The sequence below is a fragment of the Pleurodeles waltl genome, chromosome 10 (assembly GCF_031143425.1).
Source record: "Pleurodeles waltl isolate 20211129_DDA chromosome 10, aPleWal1.hap1.20221129, whole genome shotgun sequence".
Taxonomy (NCBI): domain Eukaryota; kingdom Metazoa; phylum Chordata; class Amphibia; order Caudata; family Salamandridae; genus Pleurodeles; species Pleurodeles waltl.
The window spans coordinates 981,976,277-981,996,573 of NC_090449.1; the positions used below are offsets into that span (position 1 = coordinate 981,976,277).

The following is a 20,297-nucleotide window of genomic DNA, read 5'->3' on the forward strand; positions in this document are numbered from 1 at the left end:
TCTCAAGACTGCCACATTCGCGATGGCAGTCAGACTGCCGCAGATAGGGCGGGCTAACCACCCTATTATGACCGTGGTAGAAGCACCACGTTCCGACTGCCGGCACCGCCAGGTTCCCGTCTGGCGGTCTCAGCAGTCGCAAACCACCAGGGCTGCTAGTGTTGGGGAAAGGAAGTAAAATCATAATGGCCTCTCATCTCTACGTAGCATCTCTGTCACATGTCATTCATTTGTTTTATAGCACCTCTCATACTTGTGTAGGGTTTTGGAGCACTTTACAGGGGACTACAAGGTGTTGAATTCAAATGCTATCCACACTGTTAGGCAGTTTCTAAGAGTGTTTGGTATGGATAAGCACAAACTGAGGATTCAGAACATAACACAGTGGTTAGCATTGACTTGAATAATAAGAATGTATTTCTATGCAAGCAAACCTTTTTTAGCAGCATAAGGAAAATGAAGGACTAGATAAAAACATAACTTTTCAACTTGTACCATTCAGTTTGCATGCCACTCTTTGATGGCAGTTCATAGCTCACCTTGCTAGATTACGATTATAACTTATGAAGTGAACCACAACAAAAGAATCTCTGTGACAAAAGCAGTAACCCACTGAGCTATGCACATAGTTACTGTTCTTTGCATGATACATGTTATTTGCAGTAGGCATTTTAACCCTCTGTGCTACCTTAGGTGAGTCAAAACAAGGAACTTTGCTGTGCTTTTAAAAGTGCTGCACAGGGTAAAGAATAAATATAGACACACGTGTTTCGAGAGATCCCACATGGAGGAGTGCCTTGCTGCCGGCCCAGGGCTGTGGACCCCCTGGGAATGTGTCACAGACCCCTATTGGGGCCGCGGACCACAGATTGGGAACTGCTGCTTTAGATAGACCTCCAACAGTCTTCAGAATATCAAAACATCATGGATGTGACCATGAAGCTGAAGAATTGAGTCTTAGTTTAATTTAGTTGAAGGTAAACCAGTGACATACAGGACCTGACGAGGTTGATGTACAAATAAAAGCAGTTGTTATGTGCCAATGGGACCTTGCGATGAAGTTAGATGTTGTCTAAACCTTGATAGAGTATGATATTTTGTTTATGTTGAGATCGTATACCACAAGAGCTTAGTAGATTTGTGGAGAAGCCTGCAGGTGATCAGGCTGGAAGGGTTCTCCATATGGAAGGGTGGCTGAGGTCTGAAGAACACTGACAAATTGAACAGCATGGACATGGCTGATGACCTTGTAGCCCAAAATATATTGCCCCAGATGTAAGAGGGCCTAGCGCCATTCTAACAACACATTAGCGTCATTTTTTTACGCTAATGTGCCGTTAGATGGCCAAAAACGCCATGCCATAATTACAAAGTGGCGCATTGCGCCACTTTGTAACCCTTTGTGTTACATTATGCCTGTGCCAGGCATAATGTAGGCATAATGTATGCAAAGGGGGCGTTACCCTATTAGGGGGTAAAAAAATGGCACAAAGAAATCGGAGAGATTTCATAGCGTCATTTTTTCTACTCTTTTAACGCCTGCTCAGATATTGGTTACAATGGGCCTCTCAGTGCTTTGCAGGATTAGCGTCAACATTTTTAACGCTAATCCTGCAAAGCATTGAACTAGCATCATAGATTCTGATGCAAGTTCACTACCTATCATCAGGGTGCACCATATGTTAAATATGGTGCACACATGGTGGCGTTAGGAGAGCGCTAAGTGGCTCAAGAAAAGTGGCGCTCCACTTGGTGCAGCGACACTTTTCATAAATATGCCCCACTGTGTCTTACAGATCCAAAGGGAAAAGCATACAGAGGTCCCCTAAATCATTCATTCACAGGATTTACTTTGGAATGGCATTGTTTACAAGCGACAGTTGTCTTATAGCAGCTTGAGTTCTCAAGAGACAAGAATTTCACACCATTTTGATAAGCATTTCAAGATGAAGATCAATAAAAGCAAGGCCTCCACAAAGTATCAACACTGGGAAATATCTGCTAAGTCATTATTGACTGTTGCTCTTTGGGAAGTCCTGATTGCTTGGCTTTTGAACATACGTTCCTATTTAGGAGCTCAGTCATGAAATCTCGGGAAATGGAGGTAGTGGGATATTAACTCATAAAAGTTTGACCTTTGATAACAATTAAGCCCTTACAGGTTTGCCTGGTTACCAATTATAGATCCTGCTATCTACTTCGCATTTCTAGGTGCTCAATTTATCTCAATGACTCATTTTAATTTATAATGAAATGGGGATTTTATCAGTTATTTCACCTGCATTTTGACTGGCTCTCACTTATCTCCTATTTTGAGCCATAATGCTAAGGAGAAGAAGCATTTTGGTAACTTAGATCAAGTTTATTACACCCTGTTAGAAATGGGGTTTCTGGTTGGCTAGGGTATGCACCTCAGCCAGGCAGGACTTACCCACTCTAGTCAGGGCAAGGGAGTTACACGTCCAAGATAACCCCTGCTCACCCCCTTGGTAGCTTGGCACGAGCAGTCAGGCTTAACCCGGAGGCAATGTGTAAAGCGTTTGCACAACACACACACACATGTGACGCAATATCCCCACCACAAAGGAAACACAACACCAGATTATATGAAAATATACTGTATTGTACACAACGCAATAATCAGACCAAACATCACATATCAGTACTATCCTGCTACCTTAGCAGTTACACATTAGTTACTCTGCAACCTAGCAGAAGTGTCACACATAACACACAGGTTACTCAGTATTCTGCAACATAAGCAGTAGTCAGGAAAACACGTTATTACATCACAGCACTTGTCATAAGAATATCATAAAACGCCCATAGTAGGAACATTCGAAAACATATGGCAAGTTAGAAAAACATATTAGCAAGCATGTCCATAAAAGGAACATTTGCATACACATTTGTAAAAACAAACGCAGGTAGGTAATATATGAATCAAACAAAAGTCTGTAGAAAGAACTTTGGATTGCAACTATATTGGTCCTTTGAACAGTACCTGGTTGGATGAAGGCACCTCCAGTGCCTAGAAGGCGAACAATGGGGCCCCCGGCGCTCCTATGCGCAAAACGGGGGCCTCCCTTATACTCTGGGGTCAGAGGAGGGCGACATGCACCTCCTCTCTTTTATAGACAGGTCCCTCTGGGGACCGTGATTACTGGGGGCTCCCCAGGGCCTCAACCGGCCCTCACAAGGGGGGCCAAAGTGAGCAAAAACAACTAAGGGCAGGAGGGAGGCACCACGCACCCCCTCCAGTTTAATGACAGGCCCTTCCCGGGACCCGCGATTTCTGGCGGCCTCCACTGGCCCTTCCACCAAGGGGGGGCCCACAATAATGCCCGTTTTACCTAACAGCAGAAAAGGAGCGTCCTGCCCCTAACACAGAGGCCAGGGGGAAGGGGGCACTCCCCGCGCTTTCTCCTGGTCCTGCCGTGAAGCCACAAGAAGATCGGACCCTTCCAGGGGCCCGAGCAGACACTCGCCTGCACCCGATGCGGTGTGCGAGTGTTCTTCCAGCTTCCCGGGCCGCTGCGGTGATCTTATTTAAAGGGGCACAATGCAGCAAGGAGCCTACGAGCTCCAAATGCTCCATAAGAACGCTGCAATCAGCGCTATGGCAGCCGCAACCACGGAGAAGCACCCCTCGTGAAGAAATGGATGTAGGGGTCAGGGGCCACAGCACCCTGCACCTGGGGAGCAGAATCTTAAGACAAGGTCCTCAGGTGGAGGGCCCAGCTACAGGCCAGCACAAGGGAAAGGCAGCAAGTGGCAAGTCCTTCACAGTGAACAGGCAGGTCACAGGTCAGCACAGCAGCAGCAGTCCATGGCGGTTCCTGGTGAGTCCTTTCAGCCTTTGGTGTCCAGTTCCAAGATGATTCCAAGAGTCTCCAAATTGTGGGGAAATTTCCCCTGTACTTATAGTCAGTTCTTACAGTGTTTTACAATGGTAGGGAGAGGAGGTTCTAGCCAGTTACAACTGGTTCTGGGAGTGCCCCCTCTCTCCTTTCAGCACAGGCTCCAAACATCAGTGGGGGGTTAACGACCCTATTGTGTGAGGCCAGGGCACAGCCTTTACAAATGTAGGTGTGCCCCGCCTCTCCCTTCTCTCAGCCCAGGAAGACTATTCAGTATGCAGATGCACCTCTGTGATACCTCCACCCTCCCTGTGTACAGGCTGTCTGAAAAGTATGCACAAAGCCCCAACTGTCACTCTGCCCAGACGTGGATTGGAGTCAAGCTGCAAAACACCAGAGTCATAAGCACAGATAAATGCGCACTTTCTAGAAGTGGCATTTCTGTGATAGTAATAAAAAATACACCCACACCAGTAAGCAGTATTTATTATCACCATCACAACCATACCAAACACGCCTACGCTACCCCTCATAAATCAGACAATACTCTTTACACATAAGGCAGGGCATTTCTAATGCAATCCTATGAGAAGGCAGCACTCACAGCAGTGAGACACCAAGTTAGGCTGTTTGTCACTACCAGGACAGGCCATGCAATATGGCACATGTCCTGCCTTTCTACATACATGGCACCCTGCCCATAGGGCTAGCTAGGGCGTACCTTAGGGGTGACTTACATGTAGTAAAAGGGGAGTTCTGGGCCAGGCAAGAAAGTTTAGATGCCAGGTCCCTGTGGCAGAAAACTGTGCACACAGGCCCTGCGCTAGCAGGCCTGAGACAGGTTTGAAAGACTACTTCAGTGGGTGGCGCAAGCAGCGCTGCAGGCCCACTAGTAGTATTTAATTTACAGGCCCTGGGTATAGAGATACCACTGTACAAGGGACTTATAGGTAAATTAAATATGCCAATTAGGTGTAAGCCAATCATACCAACTTTAGATGGGAGAGCACCTGCACTTTAGCACTGGTCAGCAGTGATAAAGTGCTCAGAGTCCTAGAGCCAACAGCGAGAGGTCAGAAAAACCAGGAGGAAGGAGGCAAAAAGACTGGGGATGACCCTGCGTAAGGCAAAAAGTCCAACACACCCCAACTGAGGCAGATCTAAAATATAACCATTGCAATGGACTATAGACATTCAAATTAAATTCATCCCCTCACATCTCGATTATAGTGTCTTTAAAAGAAGCAGAAAATTGTGTTTTCACTAAATCAAGAAACAGTGTTTCCATCTTCAATCTCCTAAAGTGGAAATTATCTCTAGGATTTATTTGCAGCTTGTTTCAAGAACATAGAACACCCTCACCCTCAGGGTATGAACAGTACTTTTAGATTGCGTTGCCAAAGGTGGCATCTGAAAACATTGTACCACCATCCATGCAGATCAGATTATCTTTTTTCATGCCATCTGGCGTCATATTCTATAGAGGAGAAATGCTGACTATAACTTTGTCCTCCCAACAAACTACAACTGCAACCATTTATCAGACCATGATGATCAGAGGAATGGCATGAAATAGTGTTTTCTGGCAGTACCTGAGTAGTTTTGTGAAGGTACTGCCTACGTACTCTAAGAGTGATTCCTTTAAAGATAGGCTGGGAGAAAGCCTTTAAGTCTTTTTCAGGGCATGCTTGTATTTTTCCTTTTGGCACAATAAACCATTGCAATATGCATGTTCCACCTGTATCTCAAGCAATGACAGGCAAGGTAGTGCTGCTGAACACTTAAAGTACTGCATGCCGTCTTCAGATTGCATATGCCTTAATTCAGAGTGACCTGGTAATTTAGAGTCAGTAGTGCACATGGATGTTTGTGCCCAATCTGTAATTACAAGTTGTGAGAAATTTGATTTTTTTCCTGTTCACTGTTTGCTAGGAAAATATTTGTGAATAGCATGACTGGATACCTAGTTGGAAAATGAAAATATTTGTGGTTATCCCATATACAATCTCAAATATCAAATCACATTCTGCATTCCAAGTAAGAAAATGTAGCACAGGGAGGAAATACCAAACCCAATAAATACTGCACTCTGCGATATCATTAACGTCTGGGTGTGGGATTACCACACTTAATAACTGGCCAATCAGAATGAAACCCATTGTCTACCAACAGTAAGAATTGTGTCTTGTTACAACCTCCGTCCTTTATTACTGCTTATGTGATTGAAGTTTGAAGCTTGGACCTTTTTAAAACTGCATCAGCTGCTATCTGGTTCTAGGAATCTTGGTGGACGTATTTAGATCACATTATCTCTTGTAGAAATCGAGTGATGTTTTCAGCAATTGCTTTACTACTTGCCCTGATTTTGTCCTTATATCTTTCAAATTGTCTTCTGGTTAGTCCTCCTCTTAAACATTTTGAGTCAATTTGTACAGCAACTCCCCTCTTTACTAGCAAAAAAGTCACTCACTCCAGTAAAATAAGAAAAAGGAAAGAAAATGTTGTTGGTACTGTAGTCAATGAGACACAGAGGTAACCACCTAGGTGCAATATGAGTGGCCCTCTGTTTCCTGGCTCTGTTTGTGATTGAAAGGCTGGATAGCTAAGTAGATGGAAGCCTAAGTTATGAAGTTTCCATCGATAAAAACAGACTTGAAAGTCTCCAAGCCCAAACGACAACCACCCTATCAACATGATTCCCAACCAATAACGTCAATGGTGATATTCAGGGTTCCATCAGAGTTTCAATGAGCAAGTCAATAGTTATCAGGGGATCCAGTTACCAGTTTCTGGGCAGGGTACAACATCTATTCAACAATAAGGGCTAGTGAAATGGTTCAGATGGTCCTACAAAAAGGACGACCTTCTTATTTAGTATACCTGGGCTTCATGACAGTGGGCTGAAGGCATGCCTTTATGGTCCCTTGGGACTGAAGCACGGGTTGTTAAAACCACTCTAGGAGAAGCAGAATTTCCATCTGAAGAAAAGACATTGCTCAATGTTTAGTATTCAGAAAAATGCTTGCCTTTGTATTTACTTCAGCTGTTCAGTCAGGCTGTTTGGATCACCTGGCTTTGTGGTGGTCTCACTTCCTTAATGTGTCCTACATGGAAATTCTCCAGTCAGTTGAGCCTTCTGTGGATCTCCACACTATCAGGACAGCGGGTCTCCTTACAGGGACAATCAAACTCTCTCTCTGTATGGCTTGTCTCTTATTTTTCTCTTCAAAGGTCACAAAAGCCTAGCTTCTTCCAGTAGTCTATACCTGTCCTCAGTTAGAGGATAACTTTGAGCTAGTGGCAGCAGACGTTCTGAGCTGGTGCACAGAGTATAATCATGGTCCAAATGAGGTACAGCACACAAAGCCTAGGGATGTAGTATGTATTCTATTTGGGGGACATGGGTGGAAGCTTCGTTTGAAGTTTGAGCACTCTGGCCAATCCTAAACAAATGAATCTTATTTTCTTCTCATCTTATTTCTGTGGGCTTCTGGATAGAGTTCCCCAGGTCATATCAGTTTGGACTAGACAGAATGTGATGTGAATTGGCCACAGAGACCAACAGAGGTCCTCCATTGGTAGGTGACAGCCAGGAGAAAAAGATAAAATGGAGGAGAGAGAGCAAGTGAATCCTATTCTTGGCATAGTGACTTGCTGCAATATGATGCATGATTTTTTGATAAATATGCCCCTAAATGTGGAAATTGGGTGGAAGACAATGTTACCATGTTTTAGGAAGGGAGAACAAATACCTTAGCACTGGTACAGTGGTAAAGTGCACAGTGTCCTAAGTCCATACAAACAGGAGAATGGAAGACAAAACTTTGGATGAAAACCACACCAAGGATGTCAGGTCCAACATGTGATCACCCCAAGCTGAAAGCAGAGAGAACTACCCACTCTCTTGTGAATTCTTGTTGCTAAGTCAGAAGACCCTGGAGATACCTGGGGCCTTATTTATACTTTTTGGTGCAAAACTGCACTAACGCAGTTTTGCACCTAAACGTTTTGCACCGGCTTGCACCATTTTTTAGCACAGGTGGGCACCATATTTATGGAATGGTGCAAGCTGGTGCAAAGGGTAGGCTAGTGTAAAAATAAAATGACGTTAGGCAGGTTAGAGACAAAATAAATGACTCTAACCAGATTAGCGTCATTTTTTGATGCTAAGGTGCATATTTATACTCTGTTTGCACTGAATTAGCGTATTTATTTTTTTACTCTAATCCAGTGCAAAACTGACTCCATATTTATACTTTGGTGCTAGACCCGTCTAGCGCCAAATTTATGGAGTTAAAGTCATTTTTTGGAAGTGGAAACCTACCTTGCCCTAATGAGATGCAAGGTAGGCATTCCTGTGCAAAAAATGACTCTATGGCCTAAACGCCATATTTATACTCCCATGCAAAAATGGTGCGAGGGAGGAGGGGTCAAAAAATGGGGCAAAGCTTGCTTTGCCCCATTTTTTAAAGCCTGGGTCAGGGCAAGCGTTAGGGGACCTGTGGGCCTATTTCCATGGTGGAACACCATGGAATAAGCCCACAGGTGCCCTCCCCAGGCCCCAGGGGCACCCCAACCCACACCAGAGGGACTGCGGAGGATTGGGGACCCCATCCCAGGTATGTACAGGTAGATTGCATTTTATTTTTGAAAGTGCCATAGGGGGCCCAGAAATGGGCCCCTATACATGGCACAGGGTGCAAGGGCCATTCCCAGGGGACACTTGTCCTCTGTGCTGGCCATCGGGGTGGTAGGCATGACTCCTGTCTTTTCTAGGGCAGGAGTCATGTGACATGGTAGGTTTAGCACCATAAAATGACGCTAATCTGGTTAGAGTCATTTTTTATTTTTTACTCTAACCTGCCTAAAGTCATTTTTTGGTGTAAACCCCTCTTCTTTTATACTGCCAGCCCCACCCAACTAAAGTCATTTTTTTTTTTACTCTAGCCTACCCTTTGCACCATTCCATACATATGGTGCCTGGCTGGTGCACAGAATAGGTGCAAGCCAGTGCTAAACCTTTTAGTGCAAAACTGAGTTAGTGCAGTTTTGCAGCAAAAAGTATAAATAAGGGGCAAGATTTTGTAAGTTTGTGCCACTTTTGCATCAAAAAATGACGTTAATGCGGCACAAACAAATATAAATCAGGGCCTTAGTGCACCAAAGAATAAATATGGAGTTAGTTTTGCACCAAATTAGAGTAAAAATAAATTATGCAAATTCGGTGCAAACAGAGTATAAATATGCCGCAGAGTATAAATATGCCCCTAAATATGGCGGTAAGGCCATAGAGTCATTTTTAGCACCGGAACGCCTACCTTGCATCTCATTAAGGCAAGGTAGGTCTCCACTTCCAAAAAATGACTCTTTAACTCCATAAATGTGGCGCTAGACGGGTCTAGCACCAAAGTATAAATATGGAGTTAGTTTTGCACCGAATTAGAGTAAAACAAAATGACACTAATTTGGTGCAAACAGAGTATAAATATGCCCCCTGGTGTGGTCAATTCCAGGGTGATGCTTCACCATAAAGCCTATTCTCTCTAGGGAGATGGACCACCTCAACAGTTTGGGATATTCACCCCTCATCTGCATTAGCCATCTATGGGGGTCTGTGCTCTGTCTGAACCTGGATGTGAGCCACAAGCAGGTATGGTCTTAACATCTTCAGTGCCCAAGACCACTGCAAATGTTTCACTCTCTCTTGCACTCCACCTGTGTTCACAGGGAAGTAACCTCCTGCTGATAAAGGCTACCAGATGGTCTAAGCCCTTTCTGTTTAGCTGCGGGAGCACAGCCCATATGCCATGCTCTGAGGCATCTGTGTGCACAATGAACTACTGGGATGAAATCAGGTACTATCTGATGGGTGCCGTGCACATGACCTTCTTCAGGGTGTCATAAGCATTTTGGCATGCCTCCGTCCAGATCACCTGTTGAGGCTGCCTCTGAGAAGGCAACTCTGTCAAGGGAGCAACGATGATACCATGCCCCTTGACAAATCTCCTGTAGTATCTGGTGAGGCCCAAGAAGGCCCTCATCTCTGTCTCAGTCTTTGGGTGTTCCCAAGCCAGAATGGATTGCATTTTTGCCTTGTGGGGCTGTATCTCTGCCCTTCCAAAATGGTGACTCAAGTAGACCACAAAGCCCTGCCCTATCTGGCACTTACTGTCTTTGATAGTCAGGCCTGCTCTATGCAGAGCCTGTAGCATTTCTCAGAGGTTGCACAAGTGGTCCTCTCAGCTGGAACTGAAGACCGCAACTTTGTCTAGGTAGGAAGCACTGAAGTTTTTCATCCCGACCAGGACATGAATGACCAACCACTGGAAGCTTGCAAGGGCGTTCTTTAACCCAAAGTGCACCCCTGGAAGCTGGAAGTGGCCTTCTGGGGAAGAGAATGCATCAATCTCTTTTGCCCCCTCAGTTAAGGTGACCTGCCAGTACCCAGACATCAGATCAAACATGCTGAGAAACTTAGTAGCTCCCAAATGAGCAATGAGCTCCTCAGCTTGCGGGATGGAATGAGCATCACTCTTAGTGCTTGAATTGAGCCCCCTGTCATCCACACAGAAATGGAGTTTGGGGTGGTACCTGGCAGTGCAGCATTGGGGATCAGCACCACTGTACTGGACCAAGGGCTGCCTGAGGGCACAATTACCCCTAGCTTCAGCATTTTAGAGACTTCTTCCATTATGCTGGCACTCACCTTGTCAGATAGCCTGTAAATTTCATTATTCACTGGCATACTGTCTCCAGCATCAGTATCATAGGAACACCATGTAGTGAGTCCTGGGTTAGGGAAAAGAGAGAGCCAAACTGCCCCAACAGTTGATGATAGTCCCTTGTTTGCTCTGCAGTCTGAGTAGGGGAGAGGCTGACACCGTCCACTGACCCAACTTGGTTGTTAAAAGAAAGGAGGTCAGGGAGAGGATCACTCTTCTCCACCACTCCATCATTCATCACCAGCAGCTTTGTAATTTTGGACCACTCAAATTGGGGGTTTGAGGCCACTGATAAGCAGGACCCGTAAAAGGTTCCTGGGGTCTTGAGGTCCACAAGGTAGCTAATATCCTCTTTGCACCCCTTCATCTCATGGGGCTCAGTCCATCAGTCTTGTCGGGCCCTTGGCTCCATGGGCAAAATAACTCAACCTTTTTGGCCAAGCTGAAACCCAACCCGAGTGAACTTCTGGTCATACCAGAGCTTCATAACCTCCTGGCTAGCTTTCACATACTTTTTAAATTCTTCCAGAAGCACTTCATCTGGGTGCGGAGGGCGAGCATAGAGCTGACCTCATCCTGATGGGCTTTCTTGGGTGCTTTCTCCGAACTTTCCTTTACCAAGCCGAGAAGCCCTCTGACACCATGATCAATAGAAGTCTGAAGGGGTCAAAAACGTAACCTCCTTCTGCAGCCTCCCAGTAAGCACACAACAGGCATGACAAGAGGGTATCCCACTTCCACCTCAAGGGCTCTTACAGGCCCATCATCAAGCCTTTCAAGGTCTTTTCATAAGCCCATTGGTCAGGGGATAATAACGTGTGGAGAACTTGTATGTTACCCCACACTCATCCCACATGGACTTCAGGTACGCTGACATGAGGTTGGTCCCCCAGACAGATACTATCTCCTTGAGGAACCCTACCTGGGTAAATATCCCTGTCAGTGCTCTGGCCACTGAAGGTGCGGTATCTATCCTCAGAGGTGTAGCCTTAGGGGACTGGGTGGCATAGCCTACCAGTACCAGGATGAACCTGGTGCCTAGGGTTGTCATGGGGTCCAAAGGCCCAACAATGCTGATGCCCATGCTTTCAAAGGGGGCGACAATGACTAGGTTGGCTACATAGGGGAGCCTTGTGCTTTCCTCCTGGCTTCTTGCTGGCATGGCAGGTGGGAAATGACCTGCAGAATGTATCTGAGGTCATCTTCATCCAGGTCTAATTAAGTGGGTGACAAGCCTGCCAAGGATCTTGTCTTGCCCCAGATGACCTGCCAGGGGACATCATGAGCCAGCTCCAGTAGGAAGGTCCTGTAGCACTGGCGGACCACCACACAGGTTGCACTAAGGACAGGAATCTTAGGTGTTATATACAGGATACCTTTCTTCCAGTAAATTAAGTGATCAACAGAAGTGTTGCCGCTTCCTGGGCCTTGGCCTTCCACAATAGGGCCTTTAGAGTAGGGGACTCCTTCTGTGCTCAGCACAGCTCCTCCCTGGTGTGTCCTCCTTATGTCTACCAATTAGACAATTCAGGGAGGATTCCCAGGGTGGCAATGTCCTCACCTGTGGGTTTCTGGGCTTCGCCCTCAGGCTCAGCCTCTTCCCAAACTGTGGGAGTTTAAGGAGCAGGTTTCCTATGCCCCTTGCCCTTTCTCTTTTTGGCAGGTACCTGGTCCATTCTTTCAGGCTTCAAGTCTTCCTGACTACCCTCTCAGGTGGTGATGGACCGTGTGGTCAGGCATACCCACTTAGGCAACCCCAACATCTCTAGGTTGGACCAGAGTGCAGTCTATTTCCAGGTGGTGTGCTTCATGTCATCACTGAGCAGACAATCCACAGGCATGGATGGTCTCACAGCTATCCTCAAGGAACCTGAGACACCCCCATTGAAAGAGAACCAGAGCTATTGGCTAGTGACTCTAATAGTTGTCAGCTATTATAACCTGGTGGAATACATTAAGGACTACCTACTCTGAGGACACCAGTTGACACCTGATGGTAGTCATACTGGCTACTGTGTCTCTCAGAGCCTCCACCTGCTGCCCATTGATGGTGACCCATTGCCTGTACTTTTTAGTGTTGCTAGGCATCTGGGTAAATGAAACCCTCTTTCCATCATCCAGGGGCACTGGAATAACCTCTGTACTTCCCTCCTCATAGTAACTGGGACAATCTCCTTCCCAAAAGCTGTGAAGCCAGCCCCGGTGTATGCCCACCAGTGAGCATATACCTCTTGGGACATATGGCATCACCCTTGGAGTGCCCGACCTGAAAACACTCAGGCCCATATTAGTACTTTTTTAGCGCCGCATTTGCGTTGTTTTTTGGCGCAAAATCGGCGCAAACTTACAAAATACCATTGTATTTTCTAAGTTTGCGCCGATTTCGCATCAAAAAACGACGCAAATGTGGCGCTAAAAAAGTATAAATATGGCCCTCAGAGCACTTGGGAGTGAACTCCCCTGAAGACTTATGATCAGGGACCTTAATCTTCTCCTGGCAAGGTGTAACTGTTTTGGGGACCTTTAGAGAACCCCTTGTGTTTATTTTTGTCTCCTTTCTTTTTCTTCAGGTGGGGACCCTGTCCACCTTTTTGGTGAGCCTGCAGATACCTTCTTGAACACTCTGATGCTGACCCAGAAGTCATCCTCCTTTGCAAACTCTTTGCGATCAGTGTGCTTGCTGTCAACCTAGTGCAGCCCCACCAAACATGCAGAGAGCATGCGCTCTCTCAGAACAAGATTGTAAAATCATTCACTTTGCTGCCTCACACCAAACCACTCAGTGCCTTGATGGAGTAATCAAGGAAATCCACTCAAGACTGATTTGGCAGTTTCTGGCTGTCCCTAAACCTCATGAGGTCCTTCTCTGGGATGATTTCAAATGTGGCAATAAGGATAGCTTTCATGAGGGCATACTTCATCTGGTCTTCTATTTCTAATGTGAGTAGGTAGTCCTTCTCTACTGTAGCCATATGTTTCCAGAGACTTGCCCTCTAATACTCCTCTAAGATCCTGTGCTTTCTTAGGGTTACCTCACAGGCTCAGAACCACTTGTTAAATATCATCCCCCACTACATACCTAGGCACCACTGTGCATATTTATACATTTTTGGCTCATGGCAGCGCAGCAAGCCTTCTTGCTGTGCTGCCCTATGACAAAGCCAAAGGACAGGAATGCATTGTATCTGTAAGATATGGTGCACTGCTGTCCTTTTCCTCTCCGCTAGTGCACAATGGGCTGCCATGGACAAATTCAGGCACCCTTGCACCATGGTGCAAGGGTGTCTGGGTTTCAGGGATGATTGTTTTTGTGCAGGAATGGACACCTCCCTGCACAAAAACAATAATGAGAGGCTTTTCCCTCTTTCTATGTGTACTTCAGAATGCAGCACACATAGAAAAAGGAAAAATGAGGAGAAATAAAGGTATTTCTCCTCATTGCACTTCCCTTATGCCTCCCCTGAAGAGGTGTAGGTTTTTCACACATTCTCAGCTTCACGAAATCTCATAAATCTGGGAATGTGTCAAATGTCATGGGTGTTATGTGGGAACGCACACCATCACGCCCATGGCATGGCTCCCTGTTGCAGGGTGTGGCAAAACAGCAACCTGTATTGTGTTTTCTCAGTCCTTATTTACAAAGCCATGAAAAGTCACAAAGGGTGGCTTTTGCAAGGCCTTGTAAATATAGCCTTGTAGTGTGTGCCGCTGGACTGTCATTAAAAGTGGTGGAGAAGAGCAAACGTCTGCATGCCACTCAGGGCTATCCTTTTTAACTCCACTTAGAATATATTTTTCAAGTTGAAAAACTCTCTCCCTTCCCTATTGCACCTCAAGAATCAATCAATGATTGAATAGTCTCTGTCACTGACATACTTAAGGTCTGCTGTCCGTGAATCAGGCAGGCAGAACTTTAGTTTAGAAAAGAGAATACTCCTTAGCAGTTGCAAATGAGTACTTTCTCCACCAAACTCTAAATCAGCCCCTTGAGGCTTGGTTAATACTTTGGAGCGCATTATTTAATCATTCACAAACACATCAAAAACACAGAGTGAATTACTGACAGAGTAACAGTCCTCCAAAGTTAGAGATGTCTGATGGCTCACTTTCCTAATATTGGCAGAAACCACCGTCACTGTATCAATGTATTATATGTTTGAGGGACTGTAATATCAGAATGATGGTACCGACCATAAAACTTGTAACATGTTTTTGTATTTTTAAAAGCTAAAACCTGTTTGCGCATCTGGCCTTAATAAGTAAACTTATAAGGGGACGCTTATAGGTTGATGAACCTTTTGACTCGCAATTAAGACAATCCCATCATAATTCCAGTACATGGAGATCAATAACCAATACACAATATCAATAATCAACAATAATCAATAACATTAATAATCAAACAGTCAGAAAATGTCACGCGCCATGACCTCTCAGTCATGAATAACCACACCTTTTAGTGAAAGTTAGAATATTTATTTCCCTATATTAACAATGTTAAAGTCATGTACATTAACCTCAAAATCAATTGAAACACATACAGAAACATTACTGGCTGTCCAAAGCGGCGGAAGAAACTAAATCTAATCAAACCTTGAACTACAACACATTCTAAGGTTACTGTACAAACTAATAACAAGGACAATTGTGTCTACGTGATCATATACATTTAAGTTCAGCAAAGAGATTCATCAAGCATTAGTCCCTATTAATATATTTTCATTAATGAGGATCCTTAACTAACATCAGATTAGCATCAGCATGTTAGGCTTCATGCAAAGCAATTTCGTAACACAAATTTGAAAAAACATCTAACTATGGCTCTCGCAAAACAGTGTGGTTGGTACCTAGAAAGAAAAAGCAAATAGGCATAACAGACACATAGGTTCAATTACTACATCTCCTCAATTGGATCGGCAACACAAGATAGTCTTCGTCATCAGGACATCAGTCGATCACCAATGCATTAGGGTTCAGCCTCAAAGTTCAGAAAACGCAAAGTCTTCAAGCATTAATGTTAAGCATGTCTCTTGTCAAGACGCAGAGGAAATTATTGACCTTTCGTCCAGCAAGAAAATGGGCAAAAGCGGGGCTCCTCTTGGTGCAGTCTCATTAAGCTGAATTCACTAAAACTATTTCCCAAATTCCTATTGGTCAAGGGATCGCATGTTCACACTTTGTCCAATAAAACTAAAACTCCAAATCTTAGAATTCTACCATTACTCCATTCACATGTCATTGATTTGTTGTCCTTCAATGTCCTCATCATCCAGCTCATCAGGTAACAATATTGTTGCAGCTTCTACTCCAGTCAGTGTCTCCATTGTTGTCCTCCTGAGAAAGTCAGTCTCACACACATTACACACAAAATGTTACATTACCAAGAACAGCATCTTCTAGCAGTCGGTTCTCATGAGAATAGATTCTCACCTAAGAGCACATTTAAACAATACAATGGAAAATCACAGTTTAACTCTCTAGGACAGCCATTTATTAAATGTTAAGAAATACAGCTTGACATGAGGCCTGGCAACTAGGCCAAGACCTTCGCTAAATTAAGGTCTACAATTTAATAAAACTAATACAAAATGCATAACCCTTAATATGACATATTACCACATTAGTCAAATATATGCTCAACATTTCACAGCATTAGACCATTAATAAGTACACTTCATGAACATTGGAGGCCACTCATCGTAATCACATTTTCAAATGCGTGCATTATTTTTTCTATGTTATTATTTTTCTACACAAACCCATTATTCAGAATACATGAACACTCATTATTAATTTTAATAAAAACACCTTTGCTAGCAAACCCAGGCCCATCAAACTTGTAACATGTTTTTGTATTTTCAAAAACAAAAACTCAGAGCAGCACTATGTTTTTGGAAATACAAAAACTAATGGTCCCCACACCATGAGAGTTATCTCCATCACTGACATAGTTGAGGTCTGCCTATCTGTAGATCAAGTAGATGGACCTTCAGTTTGGCAGAGAAGGTACTCTACCTAGATGAGATGGCGTACAGTCTCGCCAAACTCTAAATCATCCCCCTAGTCCTTAATACAATATGAGTGAAGGTCAACTAAATGAAAGATGTACTAATTAAATTAAATGGTAATTGAGATCTGCTTCACCTAGATTTGACAAGAAGGTTGATATATATGGTTTATGAACTACAGTTGAGAATATGATAATAATGAAGAAATGAGTAAGATTTACTCTATTTATATCTGATAAAATGTAAATCACTCTATGCTAGTGGAAGCAGACCCTTCCAGTATAATAAAAGAAAGCTCAACTGTATAAACCTCACTAGAGCAATTCTGAAGAAAAAAAGGAAAGGAAAGGACAGAAAATATGTATATAATGAGGCACATAAAATGTTTTCAGACGGTGTGAAGAAAATGGCACCTCAGTGCCCAAAACCTCTGCATATTGGAAAATAAATAAGATAATCATTTAGTTTGGTATTCAGACATACTCAATGTCATCCTTGCAGTCACCCACAATTCTGTAGGGACTAAACTGGGACTAAAGAATGTACATAATTGTCTGTTTTGAAGTATGATTTGCCATGGGGCATATTAACTAGTACATGGAGGAAGAATGTGATATTACATTGTACATTATTATAGAAGGATTCAAAAGAGGCTATGCAAAACATTGTTTGTCTAACATAACATCTCTTTAAAGATATGCTATAGAAGTTATCAAAAGAAGCTCTTTTAATCTGCATGGGTGTGAATAAGATAGGTTTTTATCTCTGTGTCTTGAAACAGTTAATTTTACCAACATCAATGACTGATTTTTTCATTTCCAGTGAATTTGAGAGATTACTTCCAGCAGTGCACTGTAATGAAATCTGTGCTGCTCTCAGTACAACACCTAGAAAGTTGAGATGCATATTTTGCTTAGTTTAACAACTGTGGAATGTAACCGTGCAAGGGTTTTGTTCCTTTGGACATATTTGTTTATGTTCATTGCCTATTTCTTTATATTGAGCAAGAAAAGATTTGATTAATCAGGGCTCAATTCCTTCAGTAAAATATCTCTTCTGTGTACAGTAGATTACCTTGAGTTATGGGGTAAGGGCTCTTCTGAACTTTCCATGCCCTCCCATGAAGGTACTCAGTATATTACCTCCTTTTGCTCCTTGAGTATGGTTTTATTGCATTATTTGAATGAAAGGTTCTTTGGGAGAATATGGCAGCCACCAGGAGTGCTGGCCACGTTTAAGTGTGTCACAGTGGGAGAACAGAAGGGGAATTAGGCACACAGCAACCTAGCAGACCCACCTGTTATGACCCTGAGGCACTGCAAGGTAGTGGGTGGGGGCTCTGTCTCCTGCTTACCCCTCACTTGGCAAATACAACAAGGGCCCTAGAGTCAGGAGAGGACAATGCGGAGCACTGGCTGAGAGCCACACAGGAAGTGCAGAAGGGCTGTCTGGCTGCTGTAAGGACTCCCCTCCGGGGGAAATGAGGAAGCAGCAGCATAGGAGTGCTGCACACTGTGTGGAGCTCGAGAGGCCAGAAGATTACAGGAACCGGATCCCAGGATGTCTGAGATACCATCAGGTGCACAGGGAGTGAGCAGAGGAAACCTTCATAGAGCAGAGGATGGCTCAGAGAAAGAAAGGAAAGGAAGCAACCACCTAGAAGTGGAGTGCGCTCCACAGAATTGCAATATGCACTCCTTGAAGAATGCATCAACAATTAATTTCAGGTCCCCGCAAAGGTGGAGCAAGCAGGTAGGGCAGCCCATAAGAACGTATAATTCTCAGCTTGTGCCAGACCCGGTTGGGACTGCAAATGTAGCCCTCACCCATAGGAGCAGGGGAGGCTCACAAAAACAAATGTCGTTGAGAGCAACCCCCTTGCTGAGAACCATATTTAAAATGTTGCCAGAATCTCCTAAGGAAGAATGATTGGCGGGTTAGGAGGTGCCCAATACAAATACCAAAGCTGACACTATGGAGGGGAGTGAGCCTAACAATTATAGAAGTAAAAAAAATGACCTACTTGTTTCCCTAGCAAATACAGAGTGAAGGTGACAGTCCGCGCACAACAGTTGAAGGCCTGATAATGGATGGGCTGAGCAAAACAACAGACATCAAGAGCTGGTTGAGATGGAAGGAAGTGAGGGTAGGGTACTGTACGAGGGGTGGGTGTAGCGTGGTGCGAACAGAACGGAAACAAGTCGTGAAGTAAAAGGGTTTTGGTTGAAACTTTATTTTTCTTCTGTATTGTCTCCTTTATACACTCCGTTAGGTTCCGCCCCCAATCCCTCTTCCCTTTGACGTCGATTCTTCCCTTCTTTTCAGGTGGGACTTCCGGGGTATGATCTCTGGTGCCTCCGAGTTGAAGATCCAACGTGGTCGGGTTGGCCAAGGAGGGGGAACGCCAAAAAGGAAAAGAAAGGTAAGTCGGATATTTTTGGACTATTGGTCTGGGTTAGAAAGGGGGAGGTGTGGGTAGGTGTGAGGGATGTTGGGGTAACTGCCAACCATACATACTGTCACCCAAAGAGTTGTGCTCTCAGTTTCCAGTGACTTCCAAAGGCGCATAAATAACACAAAAAGAAAAATTAGACAAATAAATAAATAAATAAAAGTAAATAACAAACCGACCGTGGTAGGAGGACTGTTGCCTCCACAGTTCTCCTGGTGTCTTAGTATGGTGGGTTAATGTAAAATCAGGATCTGGTCAAAGGAAAAACCAGAGTGGGTAGCAGAACAAAAAAGGAAAAGAAAATGGGAAAAAGAAACAACCTCATCCCAAAATAAATACGAAAGGATGCGGTACGCTTTTTCTCGCATCAATTATACACACTAACAAATACTTATTATCAAAGGAGAAAAGAAGATATATATATTTGTTCTATGCGAGCTCTCTACTCTTTCTCGCTCCCTGATATAGCGGTAGGGGACCCCGTCTAAGCCCTTCCGCCTCCCGCTCCCTCCTCCCTCCCGAGGAATGCCCGGTAATGGTTATGGAGGCAGGGATGGACCATCCTTAGCCACGCCCCTCCGGGGACGTGGTGGGTGACGAGTTCTCGAGGGGCCTCTGTGCCCCGCGTCTTCCAAGGTTCGTTCTCGTTGCCTCCTCAGTGCGATGTCTCTGCTGCTTTCGGCATCTCTGCTTCCTCCGGCGTCTCTGCTTCCTCCGGCACCCGTGTCAGTTGTCCGGCTTTTGTTTCTGAGGAAACCCGGATATCCAGGTTCCCTCTCTTTTCCGGTTCTGGGACCTCCCAAGTGGTGCCCCCGGGGCGCCCTTCGGCCGATCTGCCAGGGCCACGAGTAGCCGGACGGAGAGCCGCCCGGCTACAGGTACTAGGAAAAACAACTGAAGAAGCCAGAGGTGGAGGTAATGGAGACCATGGATCCATAATAAAAGAAGCAGCGTAAGGTATCTCCAAGGAGGCTGGGACATTAGGGCAGCACCCCATAGGGGAGACTCTATTGAAAGGATGTTGTGCTCCCTGACGGCAGAGGTTAAATATGGGTTTTCCATTTCTAATACAAACCAGAGGGAGATTCAGGGTATGTGTGAACGTTTGGCAGGGAAACTGGATTCCCTGGCTCAAAGGACTCAGGCCCTTGAGGACGCTGTGGCAGAATTGAAAGCATCTGCTATAACTGATAGGGAAGAGCTAGGGAGGATAAAACTCTGAGAGAAAGAGCTACAGGCAAACTTCAATCATTAC

General features: G+C 44.6%; 1 protein-coding gene across 1 annotated transcript in view; it reads right to left on the bottom strand.

Moving 5' to 3' along the window:
- Positions 1 to 20,297, bottom strand: part of LOC138262090 (wnt inhibitory factor 1-like) — a 124,087-nt gene that overhangs the window by 78,041 nt on the left and 25,749 nt on the right. The gene's annotated exons all lie outside the window — the stretch shown is intronic.